At 39.6% G+C, this 27887-nt stretch overlaps 1 protein-coding gene across 2 annotated transcripts in view; it reads right to left on the bottom strand.

Moving 5' to 3' along the window:
* Positions 1-22755: 22755 nt before the first annotated feature.
* LOC126428260 (protein Lilipod) overlaps positions 22756-27887 on the bottom strand; it is a 364122-nt gene continuing 358990 nt past the window's right edge. Inside the window, exon 13 of one of the 2 annotated variants that reach the window (XM_050090172.1) lies at positions 22756-23818. The gene's annotated coding sequence lies outside the window, so the exon portion shown is untranslated. The remainder of the gene's footprint in view (positions 23819-27887) is intronic. The other variant, XM_050090173.1, reaches the window with a different exon arrangement.

Raw genomic sequence — 27887 nt, 5'->3', positions numbered from 1 at the left:
GGTAGGATTTCCCTCATTTCGGGGCACGACAGTAGGTAATCGGAGCCCTCGTCTTTCCCGCTGTCCACGTTTCACGACCGTACAGAGGTGTGCTTCACATAACTTTCACGAATCTTTTTCGTACCAAAAGATTATTTTTTTTGGGGCTGTTATTCATTCATTCTTTCACTCGTCACGTTCAGTAGATGCCTCACGAAAGAGAACATTCGCAGATGTGGACTGAGTAAAGGTATACATTCGCATAAGACAGACGTTATACTGTATTTACAATAAATTTTCACTATGTACTGCTTAGTGCTGTTTGTGTTTACGAAACGTGAATTTACTCGAGTAAATTAGTTAGAAATTTGCTAATTTGAGGAAAGACACTGCCCTGTCAGTTATACCGGACAGATGTCGTCTATTTGCTGTCGGTAGCTCGATATTTACTTGATGACAATTGTATCTCTGAAGAAACTATTTTCTATCTTTATAAATACTGAGTCCCGGTATATACCCTAATTAAAACACTTTGTGATTGACATTTGTGTGAGTCGAACAGTAGGGCCGGGCCACCAGCCACGTGCTGCTGTGTTGCTCGCTTTGCAAATACGTGAAGGGTGGCAACACTGCACTCTGTCAGTCACAAACTAATTTGTAGAACGTCATTATGTATCATAAATTTTATAACAAACACTGCTACTTGCCAAATAACTATCAGAACTCGTCAATCCCCGAATCCAGATATTCGGATAAGTTATACAATGAGCAGGTATGAAGTACGATTTCAGTTTCCCAGTCTTTTGCTATACGTTTCACGGGAGCCTTTTGGGTGTCTTACCACTACAGTTTTCGACCCTAGACAAGAAAGAAAAGTATTTTAAAATTATTTTTGTTTCTCGTACTGTCGACAGCGTGTATCGCTGCTCGGTCGAAACCAATTTTTATTATCGGCAACAAAAGCCGTTGAGGAATAAATGTATTGGCAAGAGAGAAGAAGAATTCAAAAACCCTTAAAAAGGCATCTGCAATATGTACAGTTCTCTACTTTATGCAGTATGACAGTAAGTTTACTCTTGTTTCTACTGAACAAATACTTTGTTTACTTTAGTTGCACTGCCCCGGAAGATAAGTTTATAAGATGACAGGGGATGAAAATCTCTAAAATAAGTAAACATTGTTGTCACTGCATCAGCAGAGTGCGAGATCCTCCTAAGGGCACAACCGCCGAACTCAGCTTCTCGATCAGTTTAGTCACGTGTCGACTCCACTTTAAGTTGTTATCGGCCAAACCCCGATGAATTTTTAACACAGTGATTCGTTCAGTGTATTTATTACTATATTCATTCCTCCAGAGGCCATTTCTCAGCGATACAGGATTCATCATCGTAATATGACGAAAATTAGTAACTCGGACACACGTACACGTGGAATATAGGCGATACGGTCACATTAATGTGACCACTGCCTATGTTTGACATCATTGTGCAGCAACCACTCACAGACAGCAGGTAGCAGCACTCGCACGGGAGGGTACACAGAGTGAGTCGGGCAGTACCGCGCGTGGCAAATTGGCTCCGTCTAAACCTGGTGCCTTGGCGACTGCGGTGCACCACAGATTGTAGTCGACAGTGGAGAACGGTGGCCGTGGAGACGTACGGGCAGACGTACACGCAATTGTCGTGTGACTGACGGCCCGGACGAACGGAGGGGCTACCGACAGTATCTCTTCTAAAACTGTTCGGCGAACGTCGCCGCGTACGGACCTCCGACTGGGAGCCCCGTACGTGCGACTGTGCCGATCGCCGTCCGTCTGCGACGGAGGTCACTCGTGCGTGCCAGTATCACAACTGGACATCCGCCGAGTGGTGACAGACGGCCTTTTCCGACGAATTGTGTTTTACACTCCACCGGACGGGCAGCTGTCGGCACGTACAGTGTAAAAGTGGGCACCCTCACACGCGAGAGTGACCAGAACGATTTTGTGGCACTGCCTCTGTGGTATCACCATTCCGGAAGGCACAGTGGGTCGACACGAGTATTTGTCTGTTCTCGGAGACCACATCCGCCCCTACGTGAAGTTCGTTTTTCCTCGGCACAGTGACATCTGCGGGCAGAAGAATGCGGCGTGTCGCACAGCTCACAGCATGCAGTGTACGTGTGTGGTCTGAAGAGCACTGGGATGAGTTTACTGTACTCCCCTGGCCTGAAAACTTCCCAGATTTAAGCCCTATTGAGAATATGTAGGACCGACTCGATCGGGCTGTTCGTGCTGCGGACCCTCGGCCGAGAAACCTAGTCCGGCTGGTCACGGCACTGGAGTCACCGTGGCTGCACACCCTCGTCAGTACCTCCTGGAACCTCACCGATTCTCTTCCTGCACGTCTCTTGCCAAAGATGTGCTTATTCGGGGTTTTGACAGGTGACACTCGGACTGGACACTGGATCGTTACGTTTACGTGGGTACGATAAGTAGACACCTGTGGCCGTGCTGAAGGAAGCGCCCCTGCATTTGCCTGAAATGATTTAGTAAAACCTTAATCAGAATGGCCACTGTGAGTAAACTTCATCCTTCTGAATATGAAGTAATGTGTTAAAAAATGCACTGCCCAATTTGTTTGGTAATTATTGTACAACGGTTTCTCGATTAGACACAGTTTGCACCTAATATCGTATAATAACAGTGTAGTTTTGCACTGCGTCATTGTACACACTGCGGACACAGGCCGGTGGCTTGAGGACCACAAACACGCACGTCTCCGTCACCTCCCTCAATCTGCCCGGAAAACTGAGTCGACAGGCCCCTGGCGAGTGAGGTGTCGAGCTGAGGAGGAATGCACAACATTAATATCCTGTATTACAAATCTGGCCACATGGTTTTTTTGTGCAACCATTACATTATTATCGTATAATGTGAAGGGTGTTATAGTTTTCCCCTTTCATTATTAACCCCTACTGCTAGTCCTCTAAGTAATCTTTAACTGTATACTAAGCATTTCTTATCGAGCATGTTTTAGCTGCCTTTTTAAATACATGTATTTTAATAATATTATCCATCTCTTTAGATAATTTGTTATACAATAATTTTATTCTCTGTCGGAAAATACTGTTTTGAGCATTTTCTTTGTTTTTCCTGGGTAAATGTTAAGTCCACACTGTCTTTTGTTCCATGATCTCCTCGGAAAATTTGTTATACAATAATTTTATTCTCTGTCAGAAAATACTGTTTTGAGCTTTTTCTTTGTTTTTCCTTGGTAAATGTTAAGTCCACACTGTCTTTTGTTCCACGATTATGTATACAACTGTTAGCGACGTAATTAGTAATGTGTTCCCTGACAGACTGACAGATGTACTCACTTGATCCAATAAATATAGACAACTATTTCTAAGCAGTTCTCTACAATGAGCCCAAGAACTGCTTGCCATATGTCTGTTTTCTGAAAATTGAAGACAGTGTCCCCAAAAAACAATTTGATAGCTAGGAATTGAGTGTACATAGGAATTGTGTTACCTCAAAACATTGCCTGTTACAAACTACTGCTAGAAGCCTGAGAGCATAACATGCTGAGGACATTCTTTTTGCCAGAATCTTAGTGTGTTCATTTCATAATCACTGACAATCAATATGCATATAATTGATAGATTACTCATCTGTGAATAATGTAACACTGTTGTTTCCCCCATTGTGCTGAAGTGCATGCCATTTGTTTTCTCTATGATCAATGAAAACTCCTCACATCTGTGTTTCCAAATATCCTCGAGGGTGTCATTTGCATTCTCCATTCAGAATTCTGCTGTTTCATCAGTGACTATGATGTCGCTGTCATCAACAAATAGGACTTTAATACTTCTGGTGCTAAAATACCATTATTAATCTAAACTAAAAAATTAAACACCATCTGAACAGGCCTCAGAAGGCCCAATTGTCACATCATCCTCAGCTGATAGGCATCACTGGACGCATATAAGGAAGGGCATGTGGTCAGCAAATTGCTCTCCTGGCTGTTGTTAATTTTTGTGACTGGTGCTACTAGTTGTTAGTCTAGTAGCTCCTTAGTTTGCCTCACAAGAGCCGAGTGCATCCCGTTTGCCGACAGCGCTCGGCAGACCCAGACGGTCACCCGTAGAAGTGCTGACTCAGACTGAAAGAGCTTAACTTTGGTGATCTGACAGCATTTCACAAAACAAAAAGTGTAGCATCCTATGGATATAATATTAGAGAGTAACAATTGGAATCTGTAAATTCATACAAATACTTGGGTGTAACACTTAGTAGGGACATGAAGTGGATCACATAAGCTAAGTTGAGGGTAAAGCAGGTGGTAGACTTTGGTCTAATGGCAGAACACTATGGAAATGCAATCAGTCTACGAAGGAGATTGCTTACAAATCACTCATGTGACCCATTCTAGAATACACTGAACTGTGTGGGACCCCTATCAAATGGGACTAATAGGTTATATTGAATGTCAATTGTCACAGGTTCATTTAATCTGTGGGAGAGTATCACAAAGATTACGGAAGTTCTGAACTGGCTGATTCTTGAAGAAAGATGGAAACTATCACGAGAAAGTCTACCGATAAAGTTTCGAGAACTGGCTTTAAACTATAGCTCGGGGAATATACTACAACCTCTCGCATAGGAATTGTGAGGATGAGATTAGATTAATTGCAGCTCACACAGAGTCATTTAAGCAATCATTTTTCACACACTCCATACACGAATAGAACAGGAAAACACCCTAGTAACTGGTACAATGGGACATATCCTCTCCCATGCAGTTCATGGTGGTTCACTGAGTATAGGTGTAGATGTATAATTGGTGTCACCACTGCAGCAAAGCCATTGGAAAAAGATAGTTATCGCCTGTCTGAAACTGCATAATATGAGCCTTTGTGAGGTTAAAACTTAAAACGTTGTCTGTGATCTAGTTGCAGGCCAGTTCAGCTGTGTCTGCTGGGGTCAAGTTTGGAGCCTCAGTTTGTGTGCTCGTGTCATCAGCAAACATTACAATTTTTGAACTGCTCCTTAAACTCATTGGAAGATTGTTACGTAAGTTATAAACAATAGTAGTCCCAGTACTGATCCCTGTAGCACTCCACATTATGTGCCCCCTTTCTCAGATTACTTTTTCCGTGACCGTGATACACTCTACGGCCTCGCCGCAGTGGTAACACCGGTTACTGTCAGTTCACCGAAGTTAAGTGCTGTCGGACTAGGCTAGCACTCGGGTGGGTGACCATCCGGTCTGCTGAGCGCTGTCGGCAAGCAGGGTGCACTCGGCCCTTGTGAGGCAAACTGAGGAGCTACTCGACTGAGAAGTAGTGGCTCCGGTCTCGTAAACTGACGTACGGCCGGGAGAGCGGTGTGCTGACCGCGTACCCCGCCGTATCCGCATCCGGTGACGCCCGTGGGCCGAGGATGACACGGCGGCCGGTCGGTACTGTTGGACCTTTGTGGCCCGTTCGGATGGAATTTAGTTTTAGTGATACAGTCTGTTAATGAGATCCTCTGCTTTCTGCTAAGGAGGCAAGATCCCATCCGTCCAAGAGGAATGCTATTAATGGCATAATGCTTTAGTTTGCTAAGTAGAATTTTGTGATCAATATGATAAAAATCTTTGGGAAGGTCACAGATTATACCTACAGGTTTGCTAGCACTTCATTTTTTAGTTCTTGTATTGCTTTCTCTGTGGAGAATTCTTTGCGAAAGCCAAACTGAGAGGCAGTTAACAAGTTCTGTGCAGTTAAATGAGTCAGTACTGTATCGTCGGATACTTTTTCAAAATTTTTTTAGAAGACTGTGTAATGTAACAGACCAAGATGGTTATATTAAATACGAGTATATGATACATACAACAAATAATATAGAACACAGTATACACATATGTTTCATTTTCATAATTTTTCTTTCAGTTCCTACATTTTCTTATTGTCTTCCAGTGGTTCTTTTCAATTATAATGATTTCTTGGTAATTTATGTTTCATTTTCAGTCATTATTCAGTAAATGAAGTAGCTAACAGAATCAATCAGTAATAGGAATATGAAAAACAATTCACAAAAGTATCAGTTTTCGTAAAGTTACATGTACTGGAAGAACCGTCACACTAATTAGTATTCTACTTCTTGTGAATGAATGTTAAAGCCCAAAATAAGTGAGAAAAAATGTTAAATTAAGAGAAGCGAAAGATAAATGTGGAAGGTTTTGTAGTTTCATCAGGAAACTAAATATTGATAAAAATCATGATTGTAATTGTATTAGTTCACATTGTCATGTAAATGTTAACATGAACCTCATAGTTCAGTATGTTACAAAGAATTATTATGAATAAATGAGGAAAATTAAAAATATCCTGTATTGAAAAGTTATTTAAAAATGTAATTACATGAAGAAATAATTAACAGCCAGTCAGCTGCAAAATGGATGGTTTATATAAATTTCTTGATTGTGTTTTCAACATGCATAGAAATGACTTCTTTAGAAGGAAGATAGTGACAACCTAAACAGGTTAACAGTGAAGAAGACAGTTTTACAAACATTGAAATAATTTAAATAAATAATTAAATAATTTAAATAAACCTTACATTTTGTATCTAATTGGCTGTTATTATTTCTTCATAAAGCTTTTATCCTATGGTTGCTACTTCAGTCATGTACAAAATTTTAAAATGTAATTTTCATTAGAATATAAAATAATGCAAAAGTAACTGCTGGACTACTCCAGTGAACAAGAATGATGCGCTAATATGATTGACAATCGTCACCACCTCCATTTCATCAAATTTGAACATTAATGTCTCATTTCCCATTCCAAAAATTTTTGTTATTTACAAGAACCTCAGTAAAGTAATTGCAATTATTTAACTAAAATTTTGAAAAATTTATGTCTTCATTATGCGTAGGAGCATTACAATTGGAAGGAATGATAAAGATCTGTAATTAGAGGTGGTTTGCTAATTTACTGTTTTGTAGATGGGTGTTCACTCAGCCTGTTTAAATCTGCCACAAAAATACATGCCACATATCACTGATTGTTTAAAAAGATAGTTTAAGTTATATATAAGTCAACACAAGATTTTAATTTTCTACTGGAAACAACTTCGAAGCCAGCAGAATTGCTACTTTTTGGTGACCTGTTGTATTCTGTGATTTCCTTAGGTGTTGCATTTTTCAAACTAATGTCTGATGGTGGGTGGTAAACGCCGTTTCTGCACAAATAAATCTGACACATTTGTATTTCATTGTTTATTACTGGGAAACAGTGTCTGCAGCACCTGTGAGAAAGTAATCATTGAATTTGGTGGCCAATGATTTGAAAGTGTCACCATATCCTCTATTACTATCTTCTGAGAGCTCAATTTCAGCTGGATGTTTACTTTTTTCTTTCTCGTTTCATAATGATCCATACATATAGTTTTTGCCTTACTCTTAGAGTATTTTATTTTTTGCAGATTGTTCGTGAGTTTTGCTTGTTTTTAAAATGAACATATATGGTTGCAGAAAACTTTTCAAGCCTCAAACATCTATGATGGTATGTATGCAAACTGAAGCAACAAATGAAAATTTGCACAAAGTTCAGAAATAGGAATTTGTATTTAGGAGGGAGGCATGCTAGGGTAGGCCATGCAGCTGTGCCAAGGTTAGTGCATCTGTCTAGTGAACAAGAGAACCGGGTTTGAATCCCGGCCTTGTTGCAAATTTACATCTGTCATTTCAGTCTGCATTTCCTTTTTTAGTTATGTAGTGGAAGATTTGATAACATTGGTGGTAATGGAGTTCGAGATCTTGACTGCTGCTCGGTCTCCAAATTATGTCGTGCTGTCTTGAAACCTAGGAGTTTCCATCACTTCTCCTTACTTCTGGGTAATTTTTTGTACTTATTTGTTCTAGGGGAAAACCAGACTCATTGTGCCTTAGAAATAAATTTAAGAAAGAGTTCAATTTCCCATCAACACTGTCTGCTTTATAAACTACTCCCCAGTGTTGTTCCTATAATTTCTCTCTAAACACTACGTGTTTCCAATTAATTGCAACTGATGAGCAAAGCAGCCAGAAAAAAATGCAAGGCAAACAATTTTATGTTAACCTTATATTATGCATACTTAGTTGTCATTTATATTTGTCAAGGCATTGTTTATATGTGTCGACGTAAATAAATGGTCAAAATTTTACTGACCTATAGAGTTCATTTTATATAAGCAACTCACCCCACCGTAGCAGGGAAGAGGAGGGAACCGGCAGAAAAAATGTTCCTGTTGGAGCACAAAAAAAGCAATATCATCCTCTTTAAAAGACAATGACAGAAAAATGGAGAACCAGCTCCCTCAATCCTCATTCTGCCTTCTTAATAAAAAATTTTGGCACGCAATCATCTTTGTGCATTTTTGGGTTAAGGCGAGTAGCAGAGAGACACTAACTGTTGAAGAGAGAGGGGAAAGAAAGAAAGAAAGAAAGAAAGAAAGAAAGAGGAGACAGTGATGGTGGGAGAGAAGAGTGTCAGTGAAAGAGAAAGGGAAACAGACGAAGACAACAGCAGTGGCAACCAAAGAGTGATGAGGTATTTATTGATGGTCAGTGTGACAGTGGCAGTAAAAGAGAAAAAGAGAAAGACGGAGATGGAAGCAGTGGGAGCAAAAGAGAGAGGAGAAAGAGGAACTGAAAAATGCAGATTGGTGGAGACCGTACATAACCTTGGGGGAGGGGGGTGTCTGGACCCCAGAGTGACAAACTTTAACACACAGCTGTAGCAGAGGAACCATTTTGAATTGAAATTTTAGACGTGGGTAGAGGGGAAAAAATTAAGTTGGACACCAGAATTTTTGAGCTGCCAAGGTCTGGTGGAAACAATGGCAATGGGAAATAAAGACAAAAGGAGGCAGTGTAAGTGAGAGAGGATGCAGTGGTAGTGGGTAATACTGTAACTGAATAGGTGATAAAGAAGATAGTGGGAGAGAGACATATGGACAGTGGCAGTGGGAGGGAGCTGCTGAGTATACAGGCTGCACTACAAAGAGAGACACGGTAAAAGGGCTTAGAATGTTCTATGTTAAAAGAGCGTAAATATGTCTGTGTGCCAAAATTTTTGGTAAAGAAGACAGAATGAGGATTGAGGCAGCTGTCAGTCTTTTCAAGAAGGCCATGCCTGCCTTCTGGGTCCTCTGACGGGACAATTTTTTTGCTGGTGTATACCTTGACTCAGTTCACATCATATAAGGTTCTCCTTCTTTATGGGATGAATGAATGACTTAATTAATTACTGAATGAACAAATGAATATGAGATCTATGATAGGGAGAAATATTGTTAGTTTTGCTGTTTCTAAATTATTTGAAAACTCCGGTGTAATTAATAACATGAATCTTGAAGTAGTCATTTTTAGTACACAGAGTTTCTGAGAAGACTTCTTTACAAAGAAAAGAAAAAAAAAGTGCACCACTGAATGAGTTACATTGATCCTGAGACAAATGCTTGTTAGTGAGTCAAATTTCCAAGAATAATTGGTTTCACTAAATCTCAAATGTTTTCTTCAACAAAGGTTTATCTGTACCAAATACTCATGTCCTCATAATCAATTTAGAATAAACTACATTTTGGAGAAAGGGGAGTTAAAAATATATCTTGTAAGAGAATCGTTATCGGAGAAAGAAAACTGGCATTCTATGTATCGGATCATAGAACACCAGATCCCTTAATTAGGCAGGTAGCTTAGAAAATTTAAAAAGGGAGATGGATAGTTAAAGTTACATATAGTGGTAATTAGTGAAGTTCAGTGGCAGGAGGAACAAGACTTCTGGTCACATGAATACAGGGTTATAAATGCAAAATCAAATAGGGGTAATGCAGGAGTAGGTTTAATAATGAATAAAAAACAGGAACGCAGGTAAGATACAATGAATAGTATAGTGAACACATTATTGTAGCCAAGACAGACACGAAGCCCGTGCCTACCACAGTAGTACAAGTTTATATGCCAACTAGCTCTTCAGATGATGAAGAGATTGAAGAAATGTACGATGAGATAAAAGAAATTATTAAGATAGTAAAGGGAGAAAAAACTTTATAGTCATGGGAGACAGGAATTCAATAGTAGGAAAAGGAAGAGAAGGAAAAGTTGTGGGTGAATATGGAATGGGCATAAGGAATGAAAGAGAAAGCCACCTGGTTTAAGAATCGTGAATATGTGGAACAGGCCTGGAGACACTGGAAGGTTTCAGATAGCTTACGTAATGGTAAGACAGAGATTTAGGAACCAGGTTTTAAACTGTAAGACATTTCCAGGGGCAGATGTGGACTCTGTCCACAATCTATTGGTTATGAGCCGTAGATTAAAACTGAAGAAACTGCAAACAGGTGAGAATTTAAAGAGATGAGACCTGGATAAACTGACAAAACCAGAGGTTGTAGAGAGTTTCAGAGAGAACTTTAGGGAGCAATTAACAAATATCGGGGAAACAAATACAGTAGAAGAAGAATGGGTAGCTTTGAGGGATGAAGTAGTGAAGGCAGCAGAGGATCAAGTAGGTAAAAAGACGAGGGCTAATAGAAATCTTTGGGTAACAGAAGAGATATTGAATTTAAGTGATGAAAGGAGAAAATATAAAAATGCAGTAAATGAAACATGCAAAAAGAAGTACAAACGTCTCAAAAATGGGATCGACAGGAAGTGCAAAATGGCTAAGCAGGGATGGCTAGAGGACAGATGTAAGGATGTAGAGGCTTATCTCACTAGGGGTAAGATAGATACTGCCTACAGGAAAACTAAAGAGATCTTTGGAGAGAAGAGAACCACATGCATGAATATCAAGAGCTCAGATGGAAACCCAATTCTAAGCAAAGAAGGGAAAGCAGAAAGGTGGAAAGGCGATGTTCTTGAGGACAATATTATAGAAATGGAAGAGGATGTAGATGAAGATGAAATGGGAGATATGATACTGCGTGAAGAGTTTGACAGAGCACTGAAAGATCTAAGTTGAAACAAGGCCCCGGGAGTAGACAACATTCTGTTAGAGCTATTGATAGCATTGGGAGAGCCAGTCACAACAGAACTCTTCTATCTGGTGAGCAAGATGTATGAGACAGGTGAAATACCTCCAAGAATAATATAATAATTCCAATCCCAAAGAAAGCAGGTACGACAGATGGAAAAACTGTAGAAGCCGACTTTGGGAAAGATCAGTTTGGATTCCGTAGAAATGTTGGAACACGTGAGGCAATACTGACCCTATGACTTATCTTAGAAGGTAGATTAAGGAAAGGCAAACATGTGTTTGTAGCATTTGTAGACTTAGAGAAAGCTTTTGACAATGTTGACTGGAATACTCTCTTTCAAATTCTGAAGGTGGCAGGGGTAAAATACAGGGAGCGAAAGGCTATTTACAATTTGTACCAAAACGAGATGGCAGTTATACAAGTCAAGGGGCATGAAAAGGAAGCAGTGGTTGGGAATGGAGTGAGATAGGGCTATCCCTGATGTTATTCAATCTGTGTATTGAGCAAGCAGTAAAGGAAACAAAAGAAAAATTTGGAGTATGAATTAAAATCCAAAGAGAAGAAATAAAAACTTTGAGGTTTACTGATGACATCGTAATTCTGTCAGAGACAGCAAAGGATCAGGAAGAGCAGTTGAATGGAATGACAGTGTCTCGAAAGGAGGATATAAGATGTACAACAAAAGCAAAATGAGGATAATGGAGTGCAGTCGAATTAAGTTGGACGATGCTGAGGGAATTAGATTAGGAAATGAGACACTTAAAGTAGGGGAGCAAAATAACTGATGATGATCAAAGTAGAGAGGATATAAAATGTAGACTGGCAATGGCAAGGAAAGCATTTCGGAAGAAGAGAAATTTGTTAACATCGAGTGTAGATTTAAATGTCAGGAAGTCATTTCTGAAAGTATTTGTATGGAGTGTAGCCATGTATGGAAGTGAAACATGGGCGATAAATAGTTTGGACAAGAAGAGAATAGAAGCTTTCGAAATGTGGTGCTACAGAAGAATGCTGAAGATTAGATGGGTAGATCACATACCTAATGAGGAGGTACTGAATAAAATTGGGGAGAAGAGAAATTTGTGGCACAACTTGACTAGGAGAAGGGATCGGTTGATAGGACATGTACTGTGGCATGAAGGGAACATCAATTTAGTATTGGAGGGCAGTGTGGAAGGTAAAAATTGTAGGAGGTGACAAATAGATGAATACACTAAGCAGATTCAGAAGGATGTAGGTTGCAGTAGGTACTGGGAGATGAAGCAGCTTGCACAGGATAGAGTAGCATGCAGAGCTGCATCAAACCAGTCTCTGTACTGAAGACCACAACAACAACAACAACAACAACAACAACAACAACAAATAATTTTATCATTTCATGTAAAAAAATGATTCTAATTCATAAAGAAAAAATAGTTGATGTGGTGTGACCGCCAGACACCACACTTGCTAGGTGGTAGCCTTTAAATCGGCCGCGGTCCTTTAGTATACGTCGGACCTGCGTGTCGCCACTATCAGTGATTGCAGACTGAGCGCCGCCACACGGCAGGTCTAGTCTAGAGAGACTCCCTAGCACTCGCCCCAGTTGTACAGCCAACTTTGCTAGCGATGGTTCACTGACAAATTACGCTCTCATTTGCCGAGACGATAGTTAGCATAGCCTTCAGCTACGTCATTTGCTACGACCTAGCAAGGCGCCATTACCAGTTACTATCGATGCTGTAAAACATGTACCGTCAAGAGTGATGTTCACCAATTATGGATTAAAGTTAAGTATTCCAGCAGCTATGTACGTTTTTTGTTAGTCTCATTTCCTTGACCTGTTCCAGACCTCACGCCAGCCTGCGTGAGCTAAAACGCGTGCCTTTCGGCTTCCTCTCATAGTGGGTTGGCTGTCTTGCCAATCCACAACAGTTGCAATTCTCTGTGACACAGAACAGCTGTTAACACATTGGAAACAAAACTACGTCATAGCTCAGGCCACAATGCTGTGTTCAAAAGGCAGTGCCCAAGTATAGTACGGGTTGTGATTTTCTTGTTGTGCGAGCCACCTATCACTTGAAAACTAGACTCATTTTATTTGAGAACTACCTGTCCCTTGACAGATGCTGCTTTCTGTTGTCAAATTCTGGAATCATTTTTAAAGAAACATTAGTGAATGTAATAGCTATTGCCACGGAAAGGTGTTCCATTCGTGTAATTTCGTGACTTTACTGATTATGCTTTGCATTTTGCTGTAATTTTGCTGCAACAGCTTGTTTGTCAAGCAATTTCTTGAGTGAGCAAGACATTTTGGAAGTTCAAGTGGAAGAAATTGCACTTTTCTTCTTGGAAGAATAAGTATACTTTCTGTCATTATCATTTTAAAATTTGTAGCCTATCAAAGAACTAAAAGTAACTATGAAGAATAAGTCTCGAAGCTTGATCTTTATTCTGTATCTACTACCCTTTAAGATATATATTAATTCCATATGTGCCAACACTGCTTTAAATACCGGGATAAATGGCCAGTTTTCTAGACCATCATAATTTATATTTGGGTTCGTTAGTTTCTGAACTTTAACACTGTACTTTTGTTGCTCCATTTTTACCAAATCAGATGACATGTTCACCTATTAATTTTGCCACTAATTAGGATTTTGAATAATTTATCATGATGTGTAATACTTTTTTAATATTATGCCAGCACTTGTGAGCCAGGTGTTTTTAGTGTAAAGGCATTAAGTTATTCCATACTTTTTCTAAATTCCTAGATTACCACATTTTCTTGTAAACCAAAGTTTGTCAATTCTCATAGTACATCTTGAACAGCAATATGTTACATAGCCATTTCTTAAATAATTGTATAATGTCTGAAATAAAAATTTCTTACCGTGCTAGTTTTAGAATAAGTGGACATCACTGAAAGTGAGGGAGTCTGTGTGCAGTTCTGGTCAAGTTAACAAGCTCATAACAATTATCCTACCACATGTGGCTCACAGTATGGCTATGTGCAGTTTGTTTTTGCAGAAATACATAAACCTACATCCCTGAATATTAAGTGATGTCGGTGTCTAGTAACGTTCGAGTGATTTTCGTAATTCGAGTTAATGAATATTTTGATCAAACTGGGTTGCAGTCAGTAAGAGGCATGGACTATTACTGTCACAAGAATGACACACTGTTGAACATTGTGACTCTTAGTTAATGAGTGAACTAAGTGATCCACTGCATTGTACTTTTAACCAAAAGATTTCTAAAACACAATACTGCCCGAGAACTGTGACTTTTTGTGTATAAATGGACAGTGATCTGCGCCACACAAAATTACCAGGGAAGGTTTTCAAGTAAAATAACCAAACATTTTATTTTCAAACCACATTTATTTTTAGGTTTTACACATGTTTCTTTATTTTTCTACATAGTAGCCCCATTTATTTAGTCACTTGTCACACCATAAAAGTTGTGAATCCCTCTTCTAAGAACTTTGCCACATGCCTCAACACCCAAGAGTTCACAGCTGTTTCCACTTCTTCATAGTTGTCGAAGCACTTCACACCGACACGATGTTTCAATTGCCAATTGCTGGAAGTCACTCGGAGCTAGGTCAGGGCTGTACAGTGGGCCACCCAAAACTTCCCACCTGAAAGGGCCAATCAGTTCCCAAATCTCGACAGCAGTGGGATGTCTCACATTATTATTAAGGAGCCAAATTCCCTTTGTCAGCCTACTGTGGCTTTCGTTCTGATCCACACGACAGGTTTGGTCACCGTTGCGCAGTAGGTTTCTGTGTCGATCGTCATTCCTCGAGGCATAAAGTCCCGCCGCCTTGCACAGTGACACCATTTGTTCGGTTTGACCTCGACAGGAGAGGTTTAGTGACACCATTCCATTGACTTGCTCAGATTCAGGGGTGAAGTGGGATATCCACGTTCTCCCCCACTTTGCCGTAACGAGTCAAAAAGGTGAGGGAAGTGGCCAATCTCTTTCGTTTGTGGTCTTCTGTAAGGAGTCTGGGTATCTAAATAGAGTACAGTTTTGTGAAGTTTAGGTTTTCAGACACAATTTTATACAGTACAGACGAGATGAGAAAAATCCATCGAGAGAGTGTTTATCGTGAGACTTCTGTCCTCACAAATTTTCACGCCAATTTCGATCGCCAAATCTTCCGCGATCGCAGGTGGTAGACTCGAGGGTTCTTTGCCACAAATATTTTCACAGTCACTTAAATTCTCTTACTCATTTTGAACTTTATCTTTGCTCATTGCAATATCACCATACACATCGCAAAGCTGACGACGAATGTCTGCAGCTGACACGTTTCTTGCACTCAAAAAATGTATCACAGACCTCTCACCCGTGGCGTGTAATTCAATAATTTTGAACATTTTAAAGCTGCACAGTTCAGTGTGTAAGTTAGCTACAGTGCTCCAACTGACGCCTTGTCTTTCGAAAAGGATGCCGGGAGGTAGTGTGCACGCTCGTTGCTCGCAACGTGTGTGCCAACTACGAATTTATAAAAAAAAATGGCCTTTATTTAAAAAGCATCCCTCACACTTTCTTCAGAGACTTGTTGTTGTTATTGTTGTTGTTGTTGTTGTTGTTGTGCTCTTCAGTCCTGAGACTGGTCTGATGCAGCTCTCCATGCTACTCTATCCTGTGCAAGCTTCTTCATCTCCCAGTACCTACTGCAACCTCCATCCTTCTGAATCTGCTTAGTGTAGTCATCTCTTTGTCTCCCTCTACAATTTTTACCCTCCACGCTGCCCTCCAATACTAAAGTGGTGATCCCTTGATGCCTCAGAACATGTCTTACCAACCAGTCTCTTCTTCTTGTGAAGTTGTGCCACAAACTCCTCTTCTCCCCAATCCTATTCAATACTTCCTCATTAGTTATGTGATCTACCCATCTAATCTTCAGCATTCTTCTGTAGCACCACATTTCGAAAGCTTCTATTCTCTTCTTGTCCAAACTATTTATCGCCCATGTTTCACTTCCATACATGGCTACACTCCATACAAATACTTTCAGAAATGACTTCCTGACACTTAAATCTACACTCGATGTCAACAAATTTCTCTTCTTCAGAAACGCTTTCCTTGCCATTACCAGTCTGCATTTTATATCCTCTCTACTTTGACCATCATTAGTTATTTTGCTCCCCAAATAGCAAAACTCCTTTACTACTTTAAGTGTCTCATTTCCTAATCTAATTCCCTCAGCATCACCCGACTTAATTCGACTACATTCCATTATCCTCATTTTGCTTTTGTTGATGTTCATCTTATATCCTCCTTTCAAGACACTGTCCATTCCATTCAACTGCTCTTCCAAGTCCTTTGCTGTCTCTGATAGAATTACAATGTCATCGGCGACCCTCAAAGTTTTTATTTCTTCTTCACGGATTTTAATACCTACACCGAATTTTTCTTTTGCTTCCTTTACTGCTTGCTCAATATAAAGATTTAACAACATCGGGGAGAGACTACAACCCTGTCTCACTCCCTTCCCAGCCACTGCTTCCCTGTCATGTCCCTCGACTCTTATAACTGCCATCTGGTTTCTGTACAAATTGTAAATAGCCTTTCACTCCCTGTATTTTACCCTGCCACCTTCAGAATTTGAAAGAGAGTATTCCAGTCAACATTGTCAAAAGCTTTCTCTAAGTCTAAAAATGCTAGAAACGTATGTTTGACTTTTCTTAATCTTTCTTCTAAGATAAGTCGTAGGGTCAGTATTGCCTCACGTGTTCCAACATTTCTACGGAATCCAAATTGATCTTCCCCGAGGTCGGCTTCTACCAGTTTTTCCATTCGTCTGTAAAGAATTTGCGTTAGTATTTTGCAGCTGTGACTTGTTAAACTGATTGTTCGGTAATTTTCACATCTGTCAACACCTGCTTTCTTTGGGATTATAATTACTGCATTCTTCTTGAAGTCTGAGGGAATTTCGCCTGTCTCATACATCTTGCTCACCAGATGGTAGAGTTTTGTCAGAACTGGCTCTCCCAAGGCTATCAGTAGTTCTAATGGAACGTTGTCTACTCCCAGGGCCTTGTTTTGACTCAGGTCTTTCAGTGCTCTGTCAAACTCTTCACACAGTATCGTATCTCCCATTTCATCTTCATCTACCTCCTCATCCATTTCCATAATATTGTCCTCAAGAACATCGCCCTTGTATAGACCCTCTATATACTCCTTCCACCTTTCTGCTTTTCCTTCTTTGCTTAGAACTGGGTTTCCATCTGAGCTCTTGATATTCATACAAGTTGTTCTCTTTTCTCCAAAGGTCTCTCTAATTTTTCTGTAGGCAGTATCTATCTTGCCCATAGTGAGATTAGCCTCTACATCCTTACATTTGTCCTCTAGCCACCCCTGCTTAGCCATTTTGCACTTCCTGTCGATCTCATTTTTGAGATGTTCGTATCCCTTTTTGCCTGCTTCATTTACTGCATTTTTTTATTTTCTCCTTTCATCAATTAAATTCAGTATCTCTTCTGTTACCCAAGGATTTCTACTAGACCTCGTCTTCTTACCTACTTGATCCTCTGCTGCCTTCACTATTTCACCTCTCAAAGCTACCCATTCTTCTCCTACTGCATTTGTTTCCCCCATATTTGCTAATTGCTCCCTAAATCTCTCCCTGAAACTCTCTAGAATCTCTGGTTTTGTCATTGTATCCAGGTCCCATCCCTTTAAATTCTCACCTGTCTGCAGTTTCTTCAATTTTAATCTACAGTTCATAACCAATAGATTGTGGTCAGAGTCCACATCTGTCCCTGGAAATGTCTTACAATTTAAAATCTGGTTCCTAAATCTCTGTCTTACCGTTATATAATCTATCTGAAACCTTCTAGTATCTCCAGGGTTCTTCCATGTATACAACCTTCTTTCATGATTCTTGAAGCAAGCTATGATTAAGTTATGCTCTGTGCAAAATTCTACCAGGCAGCTTCCTCTTGCATTTCTTAGCCCCAATCCATATTCACCTACTACATTTCCTTCTCTTCCTTTTCCTACTGTCGAATTCCAGTCACCCATGACTATTAAATTTTCGTCTCCGTTCACTACCTGAATAATTTCTTTTATCTCATCATACATTTCATCAATTTCTTCATCATCTGCAGAGCCAGTTGGCATATACGAGGTGCATTCAAGTTCTATGGCCTCTGATTTTTTTTCTCCGGACTGGAAAGAGATAGAAACATGCGCATTGTTTTAAAATGAGGCCGCGTTCATTGTCAATACGTCCCAGAGATGGCAGCACCGTACGGCAGATGGAATTTTACTGCCAATGGCGAGAATGAGAACTGTTTTAAATACTTAAAATGGCGATGTTTTCCTTACTTGAACAGCGTACAATCATTCGTTTTCTGGATTTGCGTGGTGTGAAACCAATTGAAATTCATCGATAGTTGAAGGAGACATGTGGTGATGGAGTTATGGATGTGTCGAAAGTGCGTTCCTGGGTGCGACAGTTTAATGAAGGCAGAACATCGTGTGACAACAAACCGAAACAACCTCGGGCTCGCACAAGCCGGTCTGATGACACGATCGAGAAAGTGGAGATAATTGTTTTGGGGGATCGCCGAATGACTGTTGAACAGATCGCCTCCAGAGTTGGCATTTCTGTGGGTTCTGTGCACACAATCCTGCATGACGACCTGAAAATGCGAAAAGTGTCATCCAGGCGGGTGCCACGAATGCTGACGGACGACCACACGGCTGCCCGTGTGGCATGTTGCCGAGCAATGTTGACACGCAACGACAGCATGAATGGGACTTTCTTTTCGTCGGTTGTGACAATGGATGAGACGTGGATGCCATTTTTCAATCCAGAAACAAAGCGCCAGTCAGCTCAATGGAAGCACACAGATTCACCGCCACCAAAAAAATTTCGGGTAACCGCCAGTGCTGAAAAAATGATGGTGTCCATGTTCTGGGACAGCGAGGATGTAAGCCTTACCCATTGCGTTCCAAAGGGCACTACGGTAACAGGTGCATCCTACGAAAATGTTTTGAAGAACAAATTCCTTCCTGCACTGTAACAAAAATGTCCGGGAAGGGCTGCGCGTGCGCTGTTTCACCAAGACAACGCACCCGCACATCGAGCTAATGTTACGCAACAGTTTCTTCATGACAACAACTTTGAAGTGATTCCTCATGCTCCCTACTCACCTGACCTGGCTCCTAGTGACTTTTGGCTTTTTCCAACAATGAAAGACACTCTCCGTGGCCGCACATTCACCAGCCATGCTGCTATTGCCTCAGCAATTTTCCAGTGGTCAAAACAGACTCCTGCTGCCACGGAATCATGGCGTCAGCGTTGTGAAAAATGTGTACATCTGCAGGGCGATTACGCCGAGAAATAACGCCAGTTTCATCGATTTCGGGTGAGTAGTTAATAAGAAAAAAAATAGGAGGCCTTAGAACTTGAATGCACCTCGTAAACTTGTACTACTGTAGTTGGCGTGGGCTTTGTGTCTATCTTGGCCACAATAATGTGTTCACTATGCTGACTGTAATAGCTTACCCACATTTCTATTTTTTTATTCATTATTAAACCTACTCCTGCATTACCCCTATTTGATTTTGTATTTATAACCCTGTAGTCACCTGACCAGACATCTTGTTCCTCCTGCCACCGAACTTCACTAATTCCCACTATATCTAACTTAAACCTATCCATTTCCCTTTTTAAATTTTCTAACCTACCTGCCCGATTAAGGGATCTGACATTCCACGCTCCGATCCGTGGAATGCCAGTTTTCTTTCTCCTGATAGCGGCGTCCTCTTGAGTAGTCCCTGCCCGGAGATCCGAATGGGGGACTATTTTACCTCCGGAATATTTTACCCAAGAGGACGCCATCATCATTTAATCATACAGTAAAGCTGCATGCCCTCGGGAAAAATTACGGCCGTAGTTTCCCCTTGCTTTCAGCCGTTCGCAGTACCAGCACAGCAAGGCCATTTTGGTTAGTGTTACAAGGCCAGATCAGTCAATCATCCAGACTGTTGCCCCTATGACTACTGAAGAGGCTGCTGCCCCTCTCCAGGAACCACACATTTGTCTGGCCTCTCAACAGATACCCCTCCGTTGTGGTTGCACCTACGGTACAGCTATCTGTATCGTTGAGGCACACAAGCCTCCCCACCAACGGCAAGGTCCATGGTTCATGGGGGAATCTGTCAGGATGTGTCAAAATAAGCAAAACACATGAGCTAACACTGAAGAGCTGCTTATTTGCCAGACAATTGAACGTAATGACTCCCTATAAATTACACAATAGGTTTTATCCAAATTTTCATAGTCAAACAAAAAGGGGAAATGGACAAATGGGCGATATAATTGTTTGAAAGAAGTTAGGGTGCTTAATGATTTGAGGGAAAATTGGTTAGTATAGACGTCATTCCAAAGATGTGGCAGTGGGCTACTCTCCGACGAGGTTGTAATATCGACAGGCAAACACTGCCACGTCAGACGACGTACCGTGAATAGCAGCACGTTCTTACGGAAACGATAGACGCTCTACCGTGGCACTTTCCGTTAAGAAGGATGCAAAAATCGTCGACTGGTGTGTTGTAGTAAATGCTGCACAGATACAATTTTAAGGTGTAAGAAGAGACATCCATTTGTATAAATTATTAGATACATAATAATTAGTTCTTGCAGATGAAAACTGAGAAATAAAGTAATCGAGAGGGCACTGTACTTGTGCATATTGTTAAAATACTGCTTATGACACTCATATATATATATTGCAAGTTTTACATGTGACAATGTTAAACGGCATTGCTATGTTTTATTTAACATGTCAGTCTATATAAACAAGTATAAATTTAAAGTATAGTAAAAAAAATCTTTGTAGGCACTGACATTTTTTCCTAACCGAGTCTTGCTGTGTTTGCGATCGCCAAATGTTTCCGTATCTTTTCATTTGGCTTTATTCTTTCTGAACAAAACTTGAAAAGGAAAAAGAAGGGGGGTGGGGGTCAAAGTGATGTGAAGTCATTTGTCTGAAAGTAAGAAATAATATAGATCAAAGAATGTTTTGAAGCAATTTTCAATGAAGTTGGAAATCATGTACAGCCAATGAGGTGTCAACTGAGAATTTAAAGTTCAATGTTTAATTTCAAAATCCTGGAATTTTAAAGAGTACTAGAGGATATTTGTCTGGTTGATCATACAGGCCGTGCAGTCTGCTGTAATGTGGCCTTGACATATTGCTATTGTCTAGACCCAAAGGTGCAAAAACGTTCCAACGATTTTCCAATCTCAAAAATGTTTCAACAGAGAATCCTTCAAGCAGCAGGAAACAGAAGGTGGTGGTGGTGGTGGTGGTGGTGGTGGTGGTGGTGGTGGTGGTGCAAGAAGTAGTCTCTCTCTCTCACAAGAGCTACCACCCTCCTCACCACCACCACCACCACCACCACCACCACCACATCATCCTCATATCATCCTCAATCTCACATCCTCCTCATCTTCCTCCTCCTCCTACCCATCATCATCCTCTCTGCTTACTCACATTTTTAGTAAAAAAACTGTACACTATTGCAAGCATGATTTGAAGCCCCACAAAATGTTTCCTCAATCTGATTTATTTCTTACTTTTGAAAAATTAGTTTACATAATATTGATTGTTTTTTGTTCAAATTTGTATTTTAAAAGTATATTAGTCAGTATACTAGACATTATGAAGTCACATTACCTTCTTCGTCTATGTATGGTTGTACAGGATGTTCCACGAGGAATGGTTAATGATCAACTGAATAAAGAACGTTTAGGAAACACGTGCTCCAAAATGTGTACCTCGAGGGTTACGAGTGCTACTTTATCTTCGATACTGTGAGGCAAATCTCTTCTACTGAACAAGTGCTCAAAGCTCTCAAAGTAGGCATTGTAGAGTCCATGTTTACCAGGTAATTTTTTCTCGTTTTGGTCCATACCACTTCATCCCAGAATATGGAAAGTGAAGGGCTTCCAGTAGAAGAAATTTGTTTCACAATATTGTAGATAAATAACTGCTCACAGGTCTCAAGGTGTGCATTTTAGAGCCGGTGTTTACTAGACTCTTTTGCTCGAAATGATCTTTTTCCTGAATACTTACCATTCCTCCTGGTGTACTCTGCATAACAATGCCAATACCATCCACCTGCATCACTTTCAAACTGTGACATGTGCATGCTGTGCAGAAAAACCTTACAACAACAATACATGTTGTACTGAATAGTAGAAAAAATTAGTATGTTTGCACACTGTACCTATGTTAGTCACAGAGTCTATACAAATGTGAATTGTAGGTTTATTGTGTTTGTTGTAGTGCAGTCACTAACTTTAGTTTTTCTTTTATATTTACTGTAACATGTATAGATGGCTAACGGCAAAATCAGTCACAATAAAGATCACATGTGACCAGTGACTGAAAATAATTCTAGTAGAAGTGCCACTGTGATTATTGGCTCTCAATGTGACATTATGTCCGTATTTGGAAATAAAACTGAGTCACACAGAGTAGGAAAAGATCCTCTCTTCAACACTAGAAGTAGCAAACATTTCTTAGAAAGTGCGTGCTCTCCTTCCTGGCAGGTTATGTTTGTGTGTCGGGCATACTGGAACCTGGGCAGGCAGTATCTGGCACACATTTTAATGTGTCAAGAAGTTGTGAAAGAGCTGTGGCACAGCAGCATACAGAAGGAACTGTTAACTCATGCTTTCACAGCCAACTTTTTTTCTAGGAAAGTTTTACTTTCAAACTTCAACAAGTAAACTCTGGAGGTAGACTTCTACCTTATAATCGACATCATCTCATTGCTTGTTACATTTACACACATATCACAAAATTATATAAATGCAAGTACACACACAAAAAGTTCCTCTTTCTTCATTTATTATGTAATTAATGCTTTTTGTGGCCTTTCAAGTTACAGATCAGCCAAGTATACAGGAAAAATACCTGCTAAACAGTTACTAAAACATGAAAAATGACATTTAAGAACAGAATGCCACTTTCATACTGCAATTGCTTAATCAGTCTTAAGTTAAAAGTTCCCTGTAGTATAATACATATCATTTATATAGATGTGTATATACATATATATATCAATAAAAAATAAATAAAATCTGCCCTGAAGGCTCAAATAACTTAGTACAAACAATCCTCACACATACTCATTCTTCCACACATATTTAAATAATTGAGGAACGATTTCAGTACATAAAAAGATGTTTCAATATACAGCTCCATAACATCAATAAAGTGGGTGCACTTACAGAAAAACAATATCAAATGTTTAATATCTTTCCTTTGCTTCACAATAAAATGCAAGAAGTTTTCACTGTGCTTGGGCAACAAAAATTTTCCCATTTTATGGACAGTTTCAAAAATTCTCTGCAAGACTTTGTGAGCTTTGTTGCTACTTGGGATTTACTTCTACATGTACATTCAAAATGTCTCATAATCACCAGAGGCCAAACATTTCTAATATCAAAATGCTTCACTCTCTCTCTCTCTCTCTCTCTCTCTCTCTCTCTCTCTTCAAAATTTGAACTCACAAATAGAGCAATTTTTATGATTTTGAGGATAGAAATGCAGTCTCCACAAAGAATTGCATAATTCACAAAGAATTGCATAATTCACAAAGAATTGCATAATTCACAAAGAATTGCATAATTCACAAAGAATTGCATAATTCACCTAACTCTCTTGCATACGTCCACCAGGAAAATAACCCTATAAAACAGTCCTCAACATGAACAGATTCCAGTTTTAAGTGCTAAAAAGCTCTCAATTTTCTTCCTTGTTACTTTGCTTGGGCTATATACATTGGCACTTTTAATTCTGTTCCCAGTGATGCATAACACACTCCAACCTGAAAAAGAAGAGACAAAACTTTACACATCCTAATTCGCACCTATACTCCAGCACAACAATAATTTTAAATTGGTAACAATGCAGTAAAAATTCATTAATGTGTAATACAACAAAAGCAATCACGAAAGCTAAAATATAAATTTTATAGCAATTAGATGTAAAGTTTACATAGTAAAATGTAGATGATTAAGTGGCAGTTTTTAGAAGGAAATGACTTAAAAAGATGAAGAGTAATTATATTTGTTTTTAGTTGTTCAGACAACCAGAGAATATTGTGAGTTCATTGCAAACACTATTCAATTTAAAGATGCCCCACAATCTAAGTTCAGCTACAAAGACAGGCTGTCAGCATCACAAATACACTGTAAACACACACATCATTCCTATTGACTCCAGCATAAGGTGACATCTATATCTACATGATAACTCAGTTATTCACATTTAAGTATTTGGCAGAGGATTCACAGAAACACTTTCAGACTATTTGTCAACCGTTTCTCTTTCAAATTGCACATGTGAAAAACAAACACCTAAATCTTTTGATTCTAGCTCCAATTTTATTACGACAGTCATTGCTCCCTATGTAGGCGGCACTTAAAAAAATATTTTCACATATGAGGGTGAAAGCTGGTGACTGAAATTTCGTCAAACCTCTCACACTTCAATGTAAATGCTTTTTGTTCTAATGACTGCCACCCCTACTCGTGTACCGTATCCGTGACACTATCCCAACTGTTTCGTGATAATACATGGAGAGCTGTACACTATGAACTTTTATTGCGACCTCTGTCAATCCCATCCAGAAAGGATCACGTACTGTGCAGTTATACCACAAAGTAGGATGGACAGTTTTAGTAGTGTAGGCAGTCTCCTTAGTACATTTGTTGAACTTTCTAAGAGTTATGTCAATAACATGAAATTTTTTGTTCACCTTACCACAATATTGCCTATGTGATCATCTCAGTTTAAGTTATTCATAATTGTAAACCATAGGTATTTAGTTGAATTGTGTCGTTTATCCTCTAACCAAAATTTAATGGATTCCTTTTGGTACTAGTGTGCAGGATTTCACTTTTTATTATTTATGGTCAACTGACAATTTCCACAACATGCATCTGTGCATGCAGATAGATGTATCTTGCCCAAAATTATTTTGCAATTCGTCTTGATCTTCTTGTGACTTTAACAGGTAATAAGAGAGAGCATCATCTGCAAAAAAAGTAAGATGGCTGCACCTACAGTCTCTTAAATCATTCATATAGATTAGGAACAGCAAATGAACTATAACACTTCCTTGGGGACACTGGACATCATTTCTGTTTTATTCAGTATAATGAAAAGTCCAGATTGCTACTCACGATATAGTGGAGATGTCGAGTCGTCAGTTGGGGTAACAAAAATATTGTCAAACAAGTAAGCTGTCAGCCGAAAAACCTCCACAGGGATTAGACTGCACGCACTCTCTCCCTCTCCCTCTCGAGCGAACATACACCTCAGTCTCTGGCTGCTGAGGCCAGACAGGAATATTTTTTGAAGTTCCACCTCTACAGCAGTGAAATGGGGGGGATGAAAAGTTTTTTGAAAATATGTTTCTATACAATGAAGGCCTTTTTGGCTAAAAGCTTATTTGTTTGAGTCTCTTTGTTCTACCTATCTATGACTCAACCCCTCTGGTATATGGTGAGTAGCAATCCATCCTTTTCATAATAATCTCATTATTCCATCCTGGATATTCCATTTTTTAATTCTCTTTAGTCAATGACTTCCCTACACAAACTACGACCTTTCAAACAGGATCTCACAAACCCAGTCACAGAATTGGGACAATGCTCTTTACATAGAATCTGATTAGAAGCTGCTTGTGAGGAATGGTATCAAAATCATTCTGTAAATCTATTCATATAGTATCATCATGAGAACCTCTGCCCAATAGCACTCATGAATACAGAAACTAGGTGGGTTTAACAAGAATGATATTATCTGTATCAGAGCCAGTTACATATATATACACCATTTTCTTTAAGGTATTTCATAATGTCGGAACACAATATACGTTCCAAAGTCTTACATATCGACGTAATGTGTATCCAGGTATGCGATCCTGATTAATTAAGAATTAAATATCCTCCATATTCCTGGAATTGGTTAATGTTCTCAATAAATAAATAAAATAACTGGAATATTGGTAATCTAGCAATGTAGAAAACAAGATAATGGAAAGGGAGAGTACTGCACACACAATAACCAAAGATGATGCAGAGATCTCTTTAGAGAATTACAAACTGCAATTCATACGGATGTAAAATTAGCCATTTTACTGTACTTTTGGTAATATTAATAGAGCACTTAGTGACACATGACGTATACAATGCAATACGTAAAAGCAACTACCACACCGAGCACCTGTTCTCGACGAGTAATCAAAATGGAACTTTCTATCTGGTGCTTTTGTCTTAACATAAGTAGACCGCTGACACTAAAAATTTAACTCGTACGTATAAAACAACTTCAAACATCCATTTACTTTACAAATGAGTTAGTATTTGACATTAAGGCTGTAATTGAGAATAGGTTGGAAATTATGCTTAAAGTATGTTAGAAGTCAATAAGTGTTCTCACTACAGAACACGGAATGAATACAGTCTGAGTAATTTCTGCTCCATTTTAGGCAAAAACAAGTTTTTATGCATCTCATTCTTCACGACATCGTATCTTCTGAAGTACAGCGTCGTTCTGCGCAGGCAGCCAGCTAATTACAGACTGCAGGAGCCACACTGCCACTCTGTAAACCTGATGTACAAGCGGGAGTCTCACGTGCAACTGGTGCTGGTGTTTCATCACGTGTGTTAATACTTCAGTTCACAGTTTATTTTGTTTCTGGTGTTTATTGTTTCTGGTGTTTATTGTTTCTGGTGTTTATTGTTTCTGGTGTTTATTGTTTCTGGTGTTTATTGTTTCTGGTGTTTATTGTTTCTGGTGTTTATTGTTTCTGGTGTTTATTGTTTCTGGTGTTTATTGTTTCTGGTGTTTATTGTTTCTGGTGTTTATTGTTTCTGGTGTTTATTGTTTCTGGTGTTTATTGTTTCTGGTGTTTATTGTTTCTGGTAGCTTTTAAGCAATACCCAGTGCAACGAGTAGTGGCAGCCCAACACATGAAGCGAAACGGAGGAAGAAATGCGTGTTACAGAGCCAGACCCGCAAATTCGTGTGTGTGGTGAGGAAAAAGATGAGACATTATTTCCTGTTGCTCAGGTTGTTCAGAGGACTGCAGTAGCATTGGAAGCAAGCACGAGCACTGTTACAACGAGAGGGAAAGCATGGTACAGTGTAGGATGTGGTGAGAGTGGCACGACACGGCTGCACACACCGGAAAAGGAGCGGCCGAGGAGGATTTCGAGAAAGACACTACCTGTCGTCACATACGTAGCTATTATAAGAGAAGGGAACATCCTCCTCTATCTAAACTACTTGTGCCACATCAAAAAACATGATTTTTTTAAAGGAAGCACATCTTCATTATGTACACTGCTGAAAAACATAGGCTTCAGTTACTCAGTGTTTAACGGGTGGAAAGGACAGATGTAGTTGCACGACAGTGTAGATTTCTGCATAGCGTTGTGGGTATGGGATTTGAAAGTATAGTGTGGATAGATGAAACTTGAGCCAGTGCCAAGCCATTCAGTATGTAGAAGCTGGAATGATGGAACACCTAAGGGAACCGTGCCAGTGTTTCTGGAAAAGGAAGGCAAACTATTGTTTTACACGCACGTGTATCGGGCAATTTTGTGCAAAACTGGTCGATAATATTTTATTCGAAAAGGCAGGTGATTACTATAGAGAGATGAACAGTGTGATTTTTCAAAAATGATACGAGACGTTGCTTATGATAAATCTGATCATCACAGACCGTGTCCTTTATCGTTCCATTGTTCACGATAAGACACCAACTTTGGCAATGAAAAAACGACGTGTCATTCAGTGGCTGAAATGATGAAAAGTGGATTTCAGAGAAACTTCGAAGAACGTGGAATTACTCAAAACTGTGGCACAACAGAAACCACAATTTC

This window comes from Schistocerca serialis, chromosome 12, assembly GCF_023864345.2.
Source record: "Schistocerca serialis cubense isolate TAMUIC-IGC-003099 chromosome 12, iqSchSeri2.2, whole genome shotgun sequence".
Lineage (NCBI taxonomy): Eukaryota > Metazoa > Arthropoda > Insecta > Orthoptera > Acrididae > Schistocerca > Schistocerca serialis.
Note: the sequence above shows the minus strand (reverse complement) of the source record. Positions and strands in the feature narration are given on the sequence as shown.